Consider the following 15287-nt stretch of genomic DNA (forward strand, 5'->3'; position numbering starts at 1 on the left):
CAAGAAATTCACAAAGGTTAGAGTTTCTATCAATTTGGAGCGCACATTCTCCCCATAGGGACGCACCTCACTCCCCAATCCAGCAAGCCTCAGTGCACACTGCCAACAGAGAAAGCTTAGCGGACTCCAAATGCAAGCAGGAGTGCTGCTGTAGTTAACCAACTAAAACTGCACAGCCTACCAGCGCTGTCCAACACCTGAATAGGTTAATGCCTCCACCAAAATAATGAACTAAAGAATATCAGGTGGATGTTCATTGTTAGCAAACTACTCTGTTCTCAATGCCATTTCAAGGCTCATGAAGAGATTTGACTTGTTACTGCAACTGTTGCAACATTATGATTAAAACTTACTGAGATGATACATATGTCACTCTGATAAGATCATGAACACGCTGACACATTTGTCCATTTATCATTGTGATGAAACATATTTTTAGGCTGTAAAATATGAAGCATCTCTATCCATGTAAATATAAGCCACAGATTTATCTCCCAAGGCATTTTATAGAGTTTTGACTAAAAGGGAAACTTACAGATAATGGGTGACTTTATGTAGACCGGTGTAGCAGATAATTGCGTAAAAGATTTGGTATTACACAGCTGCCAAATAAAATAATATAGCACTTAGCAATTACAGTAGTGGCACACACTTTGTGACCTATGAAGGACAAATTATAAATTAGTTCTAATGAAGACTATATTACAGACTTGGACTCAAACAGCACAGAAGGTCGTCATCCAATGCATCGTGTGTGTACTGGTTCTTTGAAAGAGCTATCTAATTAGTCCAACTCTCCTATTCTCTTCCTATAGCCCTACAAATTTTTCCTTTTCAAGTATTTATCCAATTCCCTTTTGAAAGTCATTACTGAATCTGCTCAACCAGGCAGCGCATTCCAGATCAGAACAACTCACTGCTTAAGAATCTCCTTCTTGGTTCATTTGTCAATTATCCTAAATATCTGTCCTCCCGCCAGTGGAAATAGTTTCTCCTTATTTACTCTATGAAAGCCCCTCATTTTTTAATCTCCTCTATTAAATCTCCCCTTAATCCTCTCTTCTCGAAGAACAACCCTATTTTTTCTAGTCTCTCCACATAATGGAAGTCCCTCATCCCTGATACCATTCTAGTAAATCTCCTCTGCATCCTCTCCAAGGTCTTGATATCCTTCCTAAAATGCGCAGTAGACAAAATTGGACAGAATTCTCCAGCTGATACATAATACATCAACAAGCCATACGACCATACAAATTTGGAGCAGAAGTAGGCCACTCAGCCTGTCGAGCTTGCTCCGCCATTTAATAAGATCATAGCTGATCTGTTTCTGTCTCGAATTCCACACTCCCATCTACCTCCGATAACCTTTGTTTCCCTTGTCTAACAAGAATCTATCCACCTCCGCCTTAAAAATATTCAATGACCCCGCCTCCACCACCTTCTGAGGCAGAGAATTCCAAAGTCGCACAACCCTCAGAGAAAAAAAAAGTAAACAAAACTCAAAATTTTGCATTAAGAATTATTTGTGAGGTTTTCAATGAAGAGTTTGGCACAAAATGATTCTAGGAATGGGAGCTACAAATTTACTGTGTTTGCGATATTAGTGTCCAAATGATTAAGGCGCTCATGAACTATCACAAGCAGCCAGTTCAAGGTTTAACGCATTTGTAAATTTTTTTCTGCTGTATTAACAGAGACGTTAAACAGAATCACAGAATAATAGTTAAGAGGCCCTTCGGCCCATCGAGTCTGCACCAATGCGTTAAAGACATCTGACCTGTCTACCTAATCCCATTTGCCAGCACTTGGCCCATAGCCATGAATGTTATGACGTGCCAAGTGCTCATCCAGGTACTTTTTAAAGGATGTGAGGCAACCCGCCTCTACCACCACTTGAAACAAAACAAATCAGCCCTCCATTAAAATAAGGATAGGAATGTCAGACAAATACATTAAGCAAATTTTCAGAGTCATCTCTTGACTTCGGTTTTTCATCAAACATTAATCCCTCAGCCAACTCGGATCATTCGGTTTGATGAACTGAAAGCAGTAAATACCATTATCAACTACAAAATAAAATGCAGCAACAGAAGGTTATGTCATCACAAGGCATCAATATGCTTTGGTACATGTTTATCACCCATAATAGAGATTATCAGATAAATGTATCTCAAGTAAAACAAAACATTTTACTTTAAAGAAGTCAATGTCAGAATTTAAACATGTAATCAATGCTCAGGGTTAAGATATTTATAAAGTCATTCATATTTCAGTGTGACAGCTTAATTAAAATGAACTGTATAATTATATTACAATGTACTACGTTACTGTATGAATTTTACACAATCCACTTATTAAATATCATGTACATATTTGATGTATATTGCAGATCACCAAGAGAAAAACCAGTCACCTGAAAATGCAAAGCAGACAGGACTATAGAGACTGGGCTTTAATAAATTGTGAAAGAACAAAGCACAGCTTTTCCCTTTCTGTCTCCATTCTCTCTGTGGAGCATTAAAAAGGAGGTGGGTTAATTATATGCATGGTTGCTCTGAATTATCATAGACCCTGACTAATAGAACATGCTCAGAATGCTATTCTGTAGTACAAAGGGACAGACTAACTGCAATACTTTCAGAAAATCAACTGCTTTTATTGGCACAGATGCCGCTCTTGCTGGTAGGCACCAAATTACACCAACCTATTTCCTGTGGTATTGGCAGCATCCTGGCAGACAGAGGATACACCTTTCAGTTATTAATGCACCTTGCAAGACTACTGACTGCCTTTGTGTGCTCATCAGCCAACATTTAGGAAATAAATTAACAATCAGAACAGATTGCCAGAAACTGGACAGGTTAAACTTAAGGTCATCTGTGCTCCAACCTTTCAAATTTAAAATCTATGTACATCATTTTCAGTTTACAATCTGTGTGAAACAAATGAGCCATTTTATAGGACTTAGCAAGCCACTAAACTAGCTGAGGAAACATAAAACAGGACATAGTGAGAAATGCAGAACCTTAATAAAACACTGGCTAAGCCTAAGTTGGACTGTTGTGTTCAATTCTAGGCATCACATTTTAGCTAGGGTATCAAGGCCTCAGAGAGGGTGCAGAGGAGATTTACTAGAATGGTACCAGGGATGAGAGACTTCAGTTATGTGGAGAGACCAGAGAAGCTGGGGTTGTTCTCCTTGGAGCAGAGAAGGCGAAAGGGAGATTGAACAGATGTGTTCAAAATTATGAGGGGTTATGATACTCACTGCTCAAGTACTTCCTGTGGGGAATCCAAGCAATTGTAGCACTGTGCACATTTCTAGGGTGAATTTGAAGTCAGTAAACAAATTATAAATTTCAGGCTCCAGATCAGAACCCAGATGACACTTTTTAAAAATTTATTTATGGGGATGGGGCATCGCTGGCCAGGCCAGCATTTATTGCCCATCCCTATTTGCTCAATTGTGGTGCGAGAGGCCTTCTTGTACCACTGCAGTCCATGTGGGGTAGGTACACCCACAGTGCTGTTAAGAAGGGAGTTCCCGATTTTGACCCAGCGACAGTGAAGGAACGGAGATATAGTTCCAAGTCAATATGGTGAGTGACTTGGAGGGGAACTTGCAGGTGGTGGTGTTCCCATGCATCTGCTTCCTCGGTCCTTCTAGGTGGCAGAGGTCACGGGTTTGGAAGATGCTGTCTAAGAAGCCTTGGTGCTTTGCTGCAGTGCATCTTGCAGATGGCACACACTGCTGCCACTGTGCGTCGGTGGTGGAGGGAGTGAATGTTTAAGGTGGTGGATGGGGTGCCAATCAAACGGACTGCTTTGTCCCTTTGATTGGCATTTGTCCGTGACTAGTAGGGTACCGCAGGGATCAGCGCTAGGACCCCAGCTATTCACACAATATATTAATGATATAGATGAGGGAATTAAATCTAATATAACCAAGTTTGCAGACGAAACAAAGCTGGGTGGGAGTGGGAGCTGTGAGGAGGATGCAGAGAAGCTCCAGTATGATTTGGACCGGTTGAGTGAGTGGGCAAATACATGGCAGATGCAGTATAATGTTGATAAATGTGAGGTTATCCACTTTGGTGGCAAAAACAGAAAGACAGATTATCTGAATGGCGATAGATTGGGAAAGGGGGAGGTGCAGCGAGACCTGGGTGGCCTTGTGCACCAGTCGCTGAAAGTAAGCATGCAGGTGCAGCAGGCAGTTAAGGCGGCAAATGGTATGTTGGCCTTCATTGCGAGAGGATTTGAGTACAGGAGCAAGGCTGTCTTGCTACAATTATACAAGGCCTTGGTGAGACCACATCTGGAATGTTGTGTGCAGTTTTGGTCTCCTTATCTGAGGAAGGATGTTCTTGCTATGGAGGGAGTGCAGCGAAGGTTTACCAGACTGATTCCTGGGATGGCAGGACTGACGTATGGAGAGAGATTGGGTCAATTAGGCTTGTATTCGCTAGAGTTTAGAAGAATGAGAGAGGATCTCCTAGAAACCTACAGACTTCTAACAGTACTGGACAGATTAGATGCAGGAAGGATGTTCCCGATGGCGGGTAAGTCCAGGACCAGGGCTCACAGTCTAAGGATAAGGGGTAAGCCATTTAGGACTGAGATGAGGAGGGATTTCTTCACCCAGAGAGTGGTGAACCTGTGGAATTCTCTACCACGGAAAGCAGTTGAGGCCAAATCATTAAATATATTCAAGAAAGAGTTAGATATAGTTCTTAGGGCTAAAGGGATCAAGGGATATGGGGAGAAAGTGGAACAGGGTACCGAGTTTGGATGATCGGCCATGATCGTATTGAATGGCGGTGCAGGCTCGAAGGGCCGAATGGCCTACTCCTGCACCTATGTTTCTATGTCCTGGATGGTGTTGGAGCTGCACCCATCCAGGCAAGTGGAGAGTATTCCATCACACTCCTGAACTCCTGACTTATGCCTTGTTGATGGTGGACAGGCTTTGGGAAGTTAGGTGAGTTACTCGCCACAGGATTTCTAGCCTCTGACCTGCTCTTGTAGCCACGGTATTTATATGGCTACTCCAGTTCAGTTTCAAGTCAATGGTAACCCCCAGGGTGTTGATAGTGAGGGATTCAGCAGTCGTAATGCCATTGAATGTCAAGGGGAGATGGTCATTGCCTGGCATTTGTGTGGCACGAACATTACTTGCCACTTATCATCCCAAGCCTGGATATTGTCCAGGTCTTGCTCCATTTCTACACGGACTGCTTCAGTATCTGAGTCATCACAAATGATGCTGACCATTCTGCAATTAGCGAACATCCCCACTTCTGACCTTATGATTGAAGGAAGGTCATTGATGAAGCAGCTGAAGATGGTTGGGCCTAGGACACCAGCCTGAGGAACTCCTGCGGTGATGTCCTGGAGCTGAGATGTTTGACCTCCAACAACCACAACCATCTTCCTTTGTGCTAGGTACGACTCCAACCAGCAGAGTGTTTTCCCCTGATTCCCATTGACTCCAGTTTTGCTAGGGCTCCTTAGTATCAAATGCTACCTTGGTGTCAAGGGCAGTCAACCTCACCTCACGTGTTCTTTTTCCCTTTTTCAAGATTGTTTTGTATTTGTAAGAAAATGAAACCGATGCACACCAGACAGAAGATCTTTATTTGGATATCAGTTGATCTTGCATGGCATTGCACATGGTAAATTAGAGATATCGTCACTGTCTTTTGTAACCACAATGTCAGTGGTAGCACTTGTGCCTCCAAGTCAGAAGGCCGGGGGTTCAAGTTCCACCCCAGGGAACTGAGACCAGATAATCTGGGAAAGTCTTACACTTGATGTGTATTATCTTGGAACGTAGAAAGCTTTTAATTAACCAAAAATAAAATTTCTCCAAATTCAGCACAAGTAAAAATTTGATCTCATTTGAGTATTTTTCTAATGGACGAATTCTCAAGGATCTAAATTGTACCTATCGTCATTCAAAATGATCATTCCAAATTTACATCAACTTGGTAATCAAGGTTACTATTGTTTGGAGCTGCTCCAACTCCATACACTCGGAGATAATGCATATGAAATGTAGAGCTTTTCTATTTAAGCTCCAGGAAACAGATAATCTGTATATGTGAGATTGTTTATTAGTTAATTTTTTTCCCAGAAAGTGAGTGATCTTGTAACCTTCCTTATCTCTATGGCTTATTACTACACCACATGATGCATTAACCAATTGAGCCCAAAACCCAGTGTTCTAATGAGAGCTCCTGGGTGGAACCCTTTTAGAACACAACAAGTAAAATGGTGGAATGAGGAACAATTTAATCTCAAAAGGTTGTTGCTTTTAAAGATTCCGAGAGTTCTTTAAGAGAAAGGATTGGCCCACTCAAGGACAAAGGAGGAAAGTTATGCGTGGAGTCAGAGAAAATGGGTGAGATTCTAAACGAGTACTTTGCATCGGTATTCACCGAGGAGAGGGACATGACGGATGTTGAGGTTAGGGACAAATGTTTGATTACTCTAGGTCAAGTCGGCATAAGGAGGGAGGAAGTGTTGGGTATTCTAAAAGGCATTAAGGTGGACAAGTCCCCAGGTCCGGATGGGATCTATCCCAGGTTACTGTGGGAAGCGAGAGAGGAAATAGCTGGGGCCTTAACAGATATCTTTGCAGCATCCTTAAACACGGGTGAGGTCCCGGAGGACTGGAGAATTGCTAATGTTGTCCCCTTGTTTAAGAAGGGTAGCAGGGATAATCCAGGTAATTATAGACCGGTGAGCCTGACATCAGTGGTAGGGACAAAAACAAGAAATGCTGGAATCACTCAGCAGGTCTGGCAACATCTGTGGAAAGAGAAGCAGAGTTAATGTTTCGGGTCAGTGACCCTTCTTCGGAACTGGTAGGGAAGCTGCTGGAGAAGATAGTGAGGGATAGGATCTATTCCCATTTGGAAGAAAATGGGCTTATCAGTGATAGGCAACATGGTTTTGTGCAGGGAAGGTCATGTCTTACCAACCTAATAGAATTCTTTGAGGAAGTGACAAAGTTGATTGATGAGGGAAGGGCTTTAGATATCATACATGGACTTCAGTAAGGCGTTTGATAAGGTTCCCCATGGTAGGCTGATGGAGAAAGTGAAGGCGCATGGGGTCCAGGGTGTACTAGCTAGATGGATAAAGAACTGGCTGGGCAACAGGAGACAGAGAGTAGCAGTGGAAGGGAGTTTCTCAAAATGGAGACATGTGACCAGTGGTGTTCCACAGGGATCCGTGCTGGGACCACTGTTGTTTGTGATATACATAAATGATTTGGAGGAAAGTATAGGTGGTCTGATTAGCAAGTTTGCAGACGACACTAAGATTGGTGGAGTAGCAGATAGTGAAGGGGACTGTCAGAGAATACAGCAGAATATAGATAGATTGGAGAGTTGGGCAGAGAAATGGCAGATGGAGTTCAATCAGGGCAAATGCGAGGTGATGCATTTTGGAAGATCCAATTCAAGAGTGAACTATACAGTAAATGGAAAAGTCCTGGGGAAAATTGATGTACAGAGAGATTTGGGTGTTCACGTCCATTGTTCCCTGAAGGTGGCAATGCAGGTCAATAGAGTGGTCAAGAAGGCATACGGCATGCTTTCCTTCATCGGACGGGGTATTGAGTACAAGAGTTGGCAGGTCATGTTACAGTTGTATAGGACTTTGGTTCGGCCACATTTGGAATACTGCGTGCAGTTCTGGTCACCACATTACCAAAAGGATGTGGATGCTTTGGAGAGGGTGCAGAGGAGGTTCACCAGGATGTTGCCTGGTATGGAGGGCGCTAGCTATGAAGAGAGGTTGAGTAGATTAGGATTATTTTCATTAGAAAGATGGAGGTTGAGGGGGGACCTGATTGAGGTGTACAAAATCATGAGAGTTGGATAGCAAGAAGCTTTTTCCCCCCAGAGTGGGGGATTCAATTACTAGGGGACACGAGTTCAAAGTGAAAGGGGTAAAGTTTAGGGGGGATATGCGTGGAAGGTTCTTTACGTAGAGGGTGGTGGGTGCCTGGAACGCGTTGCCAGCGGAGGTGGTAGACGCGGGCACGATAGTGTCTTTTAAGATGTATCTAGACAGATACATGAATGGGCAGGAAGTAAAGAGATACAGACCCTTAGAAAATAGGCGACAGGTTTAGATAGAGGATCTGGATCGGCGTAGGCTTGGAGGGCCGAAGGGCCTGTTCCTGTGCTGTAATTTTCTTTGTTCTTTGTTCTTTATGCGGAAGAGCATGACACCTTTATACAAACAGTGGCTGTAAGCAGAGAGTTATTGGCCCCTGGAAAAAAATTCCAAAATGTGTGGTAAGTATGGGTTCACTGCAGTCCATAAAGGACAGCTTGATGTATTCCTGACAAGGTGGCACATCATAAGTGAGAGATGGCAGTTGAAGATTAACTGCCTTCAGAGGTAAGGAAAGAATTTCCCCCTTTCTCAAATTGGCTTGAGGTTCTTTCTGCCTTTCTTAGGACACTGTGATGGAGCGAAGGGGGCAGAGAGGAAGATTGAGCATGTCTGGATGGGACAAGCTTGATGGACCAAATGGGGATTTTTTTGTTTTAAATTCTGTGTGTAATAACATACTAACAGAGAAGAGAAAAGGAAGAAATTAATCCAAAGAGATGCAAAAAACCCTGAAGAAACGTCACCTTTGTCAAGGGTTCATGAAAATTTAGGCAAAGTGAATTTCTCTACTTAAGATGATGCAATTTTGAGCAGTTAATTCCTGAGGTTGAAACATTTTCCCTCAATCAACATCACAAAAACAGATTAACTGGTCATTAATACATTGCTGTTTGTGGGAGCTTGCTGGGTGCAACTTGGCTGCCATGTTTTGTACATTACAACAGCGATTACAATTCAGAAGTACTTAGAGACATCCGATGATCATGAAAATCGCTCTATAAATGCAAGTCTTTCTTTTTTCTCTCATCTTTGTTCTTACAGAATCATAGGATGTTACAGCACAGAAAGAGGCCAATCAGTCCATCGAGTCTATGCTGCTGTTTTTCTCCATGACTGTTTAGTCTAACCCCACTCTCTTCGTGAGCAGCAGTTTCAGCTCTTAACAGGTTAAGCCAATGCAATTTCAGGAAGAAATGAAAAGTCTTCAAGCAGCAGATAATGAAAACTTGAAAGTGAATTCCTTTCAGGGTCATTGGGATGCTATTTCTGCTAAAATACAATATCCAGATGGGGAGATTTAAGAAAATCAGTTAAAATCCTTTTAAAGTAGACCAAATAGATACTAAAATCAGACGGTTTTTGTGTACAGAGTACTCAGCACAGATTAAAGCTGTGGTACTACAGAAGCAACATGGAATGGATAACAAAACCATCAATTATGTAGCCTACACAACATATGTGCATCATTTTTATCAGGCACAAACCCAAATTAAAATTTCAGCCAAATGCTTACTGCACAGTATTAAACTGCCTCTCACAAGATGGTAATATATTTTATGAAAAATAGTCATCTATCCTATATTTGGAATAGAAGTATACATCAATCTCAAAACAAACATCTGCACCCGAAGAGCACCCATGTGATGAATCTGATTCTTAAAGCTGTATTACCTCATAGTTAAACTACTGTAATTAATGACAGACAACATCAATGTTTGGGAAAAAATAAATAGGTGAATTCTCATTATCATCTGATGTGTGGTTTGTATACTCCAGTGATAGATCCCCTTAAGGGTCTAAGAACAAGAAGTTAATAGAAAAATTATGGCAATTAGAAAATACTGTGCAAAACGTCTTGCATTGGTAGGTGCCCTTCATTCTAACTACAATACGTATAAAATTTAATCAGTGCTGGTCACTCCAGGGTAAAGGGGAAGGAACACCCATGGTGGAGACTTTTAATTCAAAGTATTCTCCCCCTTTCTACAGGAGAAAGTAATCAGCAAATAAATGAATAGTGCCAACTGTTACAGAACAATGGACAGTAATGGTGCTAAAATGGGCGGCACAGTGGCGCAGTGGTTAGCACTGCAGCCTCACAGCTCCAGGGACCAGGGTTCGATTCTGGGTACTGCCTGTGTGGAGTTTGCAAGTTCTCCCCGTGTCTGCGAGGGTTTTCGCTGGGTGCTCCGGTTTCCTCCCGCATCCAAACACTTGCAGGTGATGGGTAAATTGGTGGTTGTAAATTGCCCCTCGTGTAGGGAGGTGAGCGGGAATATGGGATTACTGTAGGGTTAGTATAAATGGGTGGTTGTTGGTCGGCACAGATTCGGTGGGCCGAAGGGCCTGTTTCAGTGCTGTATCTCTAAATAAATAAATAAATAAAACTGGATCACCACCCCAGAATATCCCTTCATCATGGTAAATAACTAAGGTCCCATTACAGCTGGATTAATGATGCAAACTGCTTTTTATAGCTGAAGAAAGCTAAGGTGCAAGCTAAGCTGAGCAAGGTGAGCTGCACTTGCAATGGATCAACATTTCCACTTTTGCTTACACGGGTCAAATGCAGAGGTAAAATCCCAGTGCTCTGCTCCAACAATTTAACTCAATCTCAATTTCCTGAATCAAACTGGTAAAATGTTCTACCTCCCACCCCAATTATCCTGCAAGTACCCTGAAATCATGTACAGTAATTTTACATGATTCAGAATCCGTGGAACCACAGATGTAGAGGTCCACTTAGGACAAGAAAGGCATATGCACAGCAGTTATCATACTTTTTGTGGGGCGTCGCTTCTCTAGCACAGCAAATGCTTCCGTTGTCTGTCTGCAATCAGCTTATCCCGCCCACTACGTTGGTGAGGAGGAACTAGTCTTGCACGTTTTCAAACTGGAGGCCCAGACAGCTCGGTACTTTCTTACCTCTGGATGGAGGCTGTACGTTACAGTCTGTGGCTAGGATATGTCCCCAAGGTGTTTAATCAACATTATTTGGTCAGAGGGGTGGGGCTTTGCACATAATGCTTTCATACCTTGGCCTGATGGCCATTTTGTGCCAATAAGAGATCTGTAACTTGGAATATTAGAACTATTTCTACAGGAGCAGAGAAGGCTAAAAGATTTGAGAGATTTTTTGAAATTATGAAGGGATTTGATAGAGAGAATAAGGAACAAAATTCCTCTAGTTGGGAAGTCAGTGTTGAAGAATCATCAATTTAAAACTGAGAGAAGGAAGAGAAATTTCATTCCACAAACAATTGCAGAATAGAGTACTTTACCATGGCGAGTAGCTGTGGCAATGACCAGTGCATCTTTTAAGGGAAATTTGGATACATTCTTGAAACAAAGATACAGGGCTTTCGGGAGAACATGGAGCAGTTAAAATTATTTTTTAATTGCTCTTTACAAAGAGCAGTCACAACAAGTTAAGTGATTGACTGCTATGGCAACTGGCAAGATGGTTTTATTTTAGAGCTGTGTTATATTCCAGAAAGCCAGCTGGGGAAGGCTAGAACTGGAGCCAATATTTACACACTTTTATAAACATTTATTTAGAGTTACACATTACATGCAATCACCTCCTAGCCCTACTGTCACAGTTTCAGTCTGTGTTTATGCATAGGGGCACAAGTGAATCCCCAGTTAATACCCACCATCTGCATACAATTAAGTACAATTAATGTACAATTAACATTGTTTATATATGTCTGCTTCTAAAGGAACATTTGCTGGGTATTTGAAAGGCAGTAACTTTGCACCATACAATGCAAATATTACTAATTATTCTGTGAAAAATCTGCAGTTCATAACGTTATTCCCCCAAATTAAAGGCAGTGTTTGCTGACAATGCAACCACTAGGTGGTGCAGTACTAGCACGTATGCAAATGCAGCCTCATCCACTGAAACGTCACTGTCTGCAACGTCTCAGGCAGCTGCCAGTAATTAAGATGGCGTTGCTCAATTTATCACAAAAAACAAATTCAACCAGCAAATCCCCTCAATGATTGCCATCGCTGCCCCAATTGTACCCCCCAACAGTTCCCCACTCTCTCCTGCCAACGCGCTTCTCTATGCCACTCCCCACCCCACCCCCCACCCATCTTCTGACCACCCGTTGCCTTCCCTTAGCCACTCGCTCCCAGACTTGCTGCTCCCCCCACTTCCCACCACCAGCTCCCCCACCGCCCGCCTCTGGCCACTTTCCATCCCCACCCCCAGCGCTCACTCCCTGCTTCCCACCCCCCTACCTTGGGCCACTCACTCCCGACTTCGCCCCGCCCCCCACCCCCTTTCCGGCCGCACCTCTTCCTTCCTTTCGGCCACTCACTCCCACGTTGCCCCATCACCCTTCGCCTTGCTTCTTCGGATGGTGCAGCGGGGAACGAGCAGCTGAGGGAGGGGAGCAGCGGCGAGGCCTGGAGCGTGCGGCTGAGAGGGGTGGGGGCGGGAAGAGAGTGGCAGCTGAGGGGAGAAACGGAGAGAGCAGGAGCAAGTGGCTGAGAGAGGGGAAGCGAGGAGGACTGGAGCAAGTGGCCGAGGGGGGAGAGCGGCCGGTAGGGCAGGAGCGAGTAGCTGAGGGTGGGGCGGAGGGGGAGGGGGGGGGTGGAGCGAGTGGCTGAGGGAAGGCAGCTGCTTGCCATGGAGCAAGCTGTCGCAGCGTTGATTGAAGCAGGGATAGTGGGATGGAGCAAGGTACTGTTCGAGTGAATGGAGAAGGCTATTAAGGGGCGAGGACGTCATTGTGTGGTGATGTCACGCGCGCGTATTCATACTGGCAAGCTGGCAAATGTTCACGGCATGCACTGATGACGTCCGTGATCGCTCTGCACATACTCTGTGATGTTAGGAGTCTCTTTGATAATTAAACCATGAGAAATAAGGTCTTGTTGCCCAAAGCCACTTCTGAATTATCACAAAAAATCCAGCTACTTCTATATTGCAAGTCTGCTATCTGCATAAACATTGCACGATCCACAGTACCAAGTTACCCAGATTTAACAGTTTTCTTGCAAGTAGCATAACTTCACTTCTGGTTGACACTTATGAATGAGATAAAGATTGCATGCTTCCTTTATTTATCAGTCGGGCATATATAAACGTTATGGAATTAGAATTAGCCTTATTTACTCTGTTGTTACAGCTGCATATAACTTAATAATAGTGTCTGAAAGTCTCTTCCACGTTGACATTCAAGTGTAAATGTTGTTTCAACCAACCACTCCAGTCAAAGCCCCCAATCAAAATATAAGGTTCTGATTGTGTTGGGAGAAACGCACTGATAATTCAATCCCGTCGCTCCACAGATCGCCTAACATATCATTTAAAACTTTCCAAGTTAAAGAAAGACCCAGCCAAATTGTACCATCTATTAAACCCAAATGAGGCTAACCAAACCAGGTGTCTTTAAATCAACAAATTAACTCTAATTAGAAGAACTAAATTCTTAAACACCAAGATGATATAAACAACATTTAAAATAGAAAAAATTAGAGACCTTGCAAATTTACAGTCCAATGTTGCTCCACGTCCTCACAGAATGTTGCTTTTCTTTTCCAGCAAATTTCAACAATTAACGACTTGCAAACACTTTCAACAGAATCAATCTGACTTTAGAGTTTTTGAGGGATAAAAGATTGTCACAGTCTAACTTCCCTTCCTTCAGTTTAAATTACCAGAGATCTCTGTTTTGGCTTGATATTATTTTTTAGAATTTTGAGAGATAATAATTAAACAGACTAAAATCCTCTTCCTTCAGTTTAAATGGTTGAGAGCTCTTTTTCAGGTGTGCTCATCACAGCTGTGTCCTCAGTGTCTGTGTTCTGTTAGAACAAACTGTCTTCAACTAACAGCCAGTTCAAAACTGAATTGTAACAAATGTACCGCATGAGACTCACTCCCAGTGGCTGTTTCTACATCAACGAGAATGCACCCTTTGAATCGCACTCTCCAAATGGCTGTTTCTAAGGCAACGAAAACGCACTTTCCTATAACTCCTGAGGCTTGCTGGTACTGAAAGCAATACTGATCCCTTGCAAGCCTTAAAGTCATCGCATATTCCAAAACAAAACTACAGGACCATGACAGTTGTCCATTGGTAATATAACAAATTCCCATGCTTTACTAAAATAAAAGCAAAATACTGCAGATGCTGGAAATCTGAAATAAAAACAAGAAATGCTGGAAATACTCAGCAGGTCTGGCAGCATCTGTGGAGAGAGAAGCAGAGTTAACGTTTCGGGTCAGTGACCGTTCTTCAAAACGTTAACTCTGCTTCTCTCTCCACAGATGCTGCCAGACCTGCTGAGTATTTCTAGCATTTCTTGTTTTTATCCCATGCTTTATTAGCTGGAAATCATGACTTAGAACACCTCATTAACAGTAGCAAGTAAAATGTTAATTATTATTTAGGTGAATGTTAATAGGGATGGTAATTGTTGGAAATCAAGTTTTAAACACCCCATTTACCTGAACATTTGTCAATAAGTAAAAAGAACAAGCCTTTTAAAAACAGATTCAATGAAAGGTTTGACCAGGTAAAGACTCTGCAATTTTTTTATTTGCTTTTATGGATGTGGGTTTCGCTGGCTAGGACAGCATTTTTTACCCATCCCTAATTGCACTTGAGAAGGCAGTAGTGAGCTGCCTTCTTGGAGTATAGGTACACCAACAGTCCTATTAGGAAAGGAGTTCCAAGATTTTGAGCCAGTGAAGGAATGGCGATATAGTTCCAAGTCAGGATGGTATGTGGCTTGGAGGGGAACTTGCAGGTGGTAGTGTTCCCATGCATCTTCTGCCCTAGGTGGTACAGGTCGCGGGTTTGGAAGAATCTGTCGAAGGAGCCTTCGTGAGTTGTTGCAGTGCATCATGTAGACGGTACACACTGCTACCACTATGCGTCGGTGGTGAAGGGAGTGAACATTGAAGGTGGTGGATGGGGTGCCAATCAACCGGGCTGCTTTGTCCTGGATGGTGTCAAGCTTTTTGAGTGTTGTTGGAGCTGCACTGATCCAGGCAAGTGGAAAGAATTCCATTACACTCCTGACTTGTGCCTTGTAGATGGTGGACAGGCTTTGGGGAGTCAGGAGGTGAGTTACTCGCCACAGAACTCCCAGCCACTGACCTGCTCTTCTAGCCACAGCATTGATGTGGTTGGTCCAGTTCAATTTCTGGTCAATGGTAACCCCCAGGATGTTGATAGTGGGGGATTCAGCAATGGTAATACCATTGAATGTCAAGGGGAGATGGTTAGATTCTCTCGTTTGAGATGGTCATTGCCTGGCACTTGTGTAGCGTGAATGTTACTGCCATTTATCAGCCCAAGCTTGGATGTTGTCCAGGTGTTATTGCATATGGACATTGGCTGCTTCAG

The 15287-nt window shown here is 43.0% G+C and overlaps 1 protein-coding gene and 1 long non-coding RNA gene across 9 annotated transcripts in view; one reads left to right on the forward strand and one right to left on the reverse strand.

The window, feature by feature from the left end:
• The window catches only part of LOC137355390 (uncharacterized), a 74036-nt gene extending 64404 nt beyond the window's left edge, over positions 1-9632 (forward strand). The window contains exons 4-5 of the long non-coding RNA XR_010970917.1: positions 2390-2528; positions 8956-9632. This is a non-coding gene — a long non-coding RNA (uncharacterized lncRNA). The remainder of the gene's footprint in view (positions 1-2389; positions 2529-8955) is intronic.
• Positions 1-15287, reverse strand: part of LOC137355388 (serine-rich coiled-coil domain-containing protein 2-like) — a 636521-nt gene that overhangs the window by 355194 nt on the left and 266040 nt on the right. The gene's annotated exons all lie outside the window — the stretch shown is intronic.

Source organism: Heterodontus francisci, chromosome 42 (assembly GCF_036365525.1).
Source record: "Heterodontus francisci isolate sHetFra1 chromosome 42, sHetFra1.hap1, whole genome shotgun sequence".
Classification (NCBI taxonomy): domain Eukaryota; kingdom Metazoa; phylum Chordata; class Chondrichthyes; order Heterodontiformes; family Heterodontidae; genus Heterodontus; species Heterodontus francisci.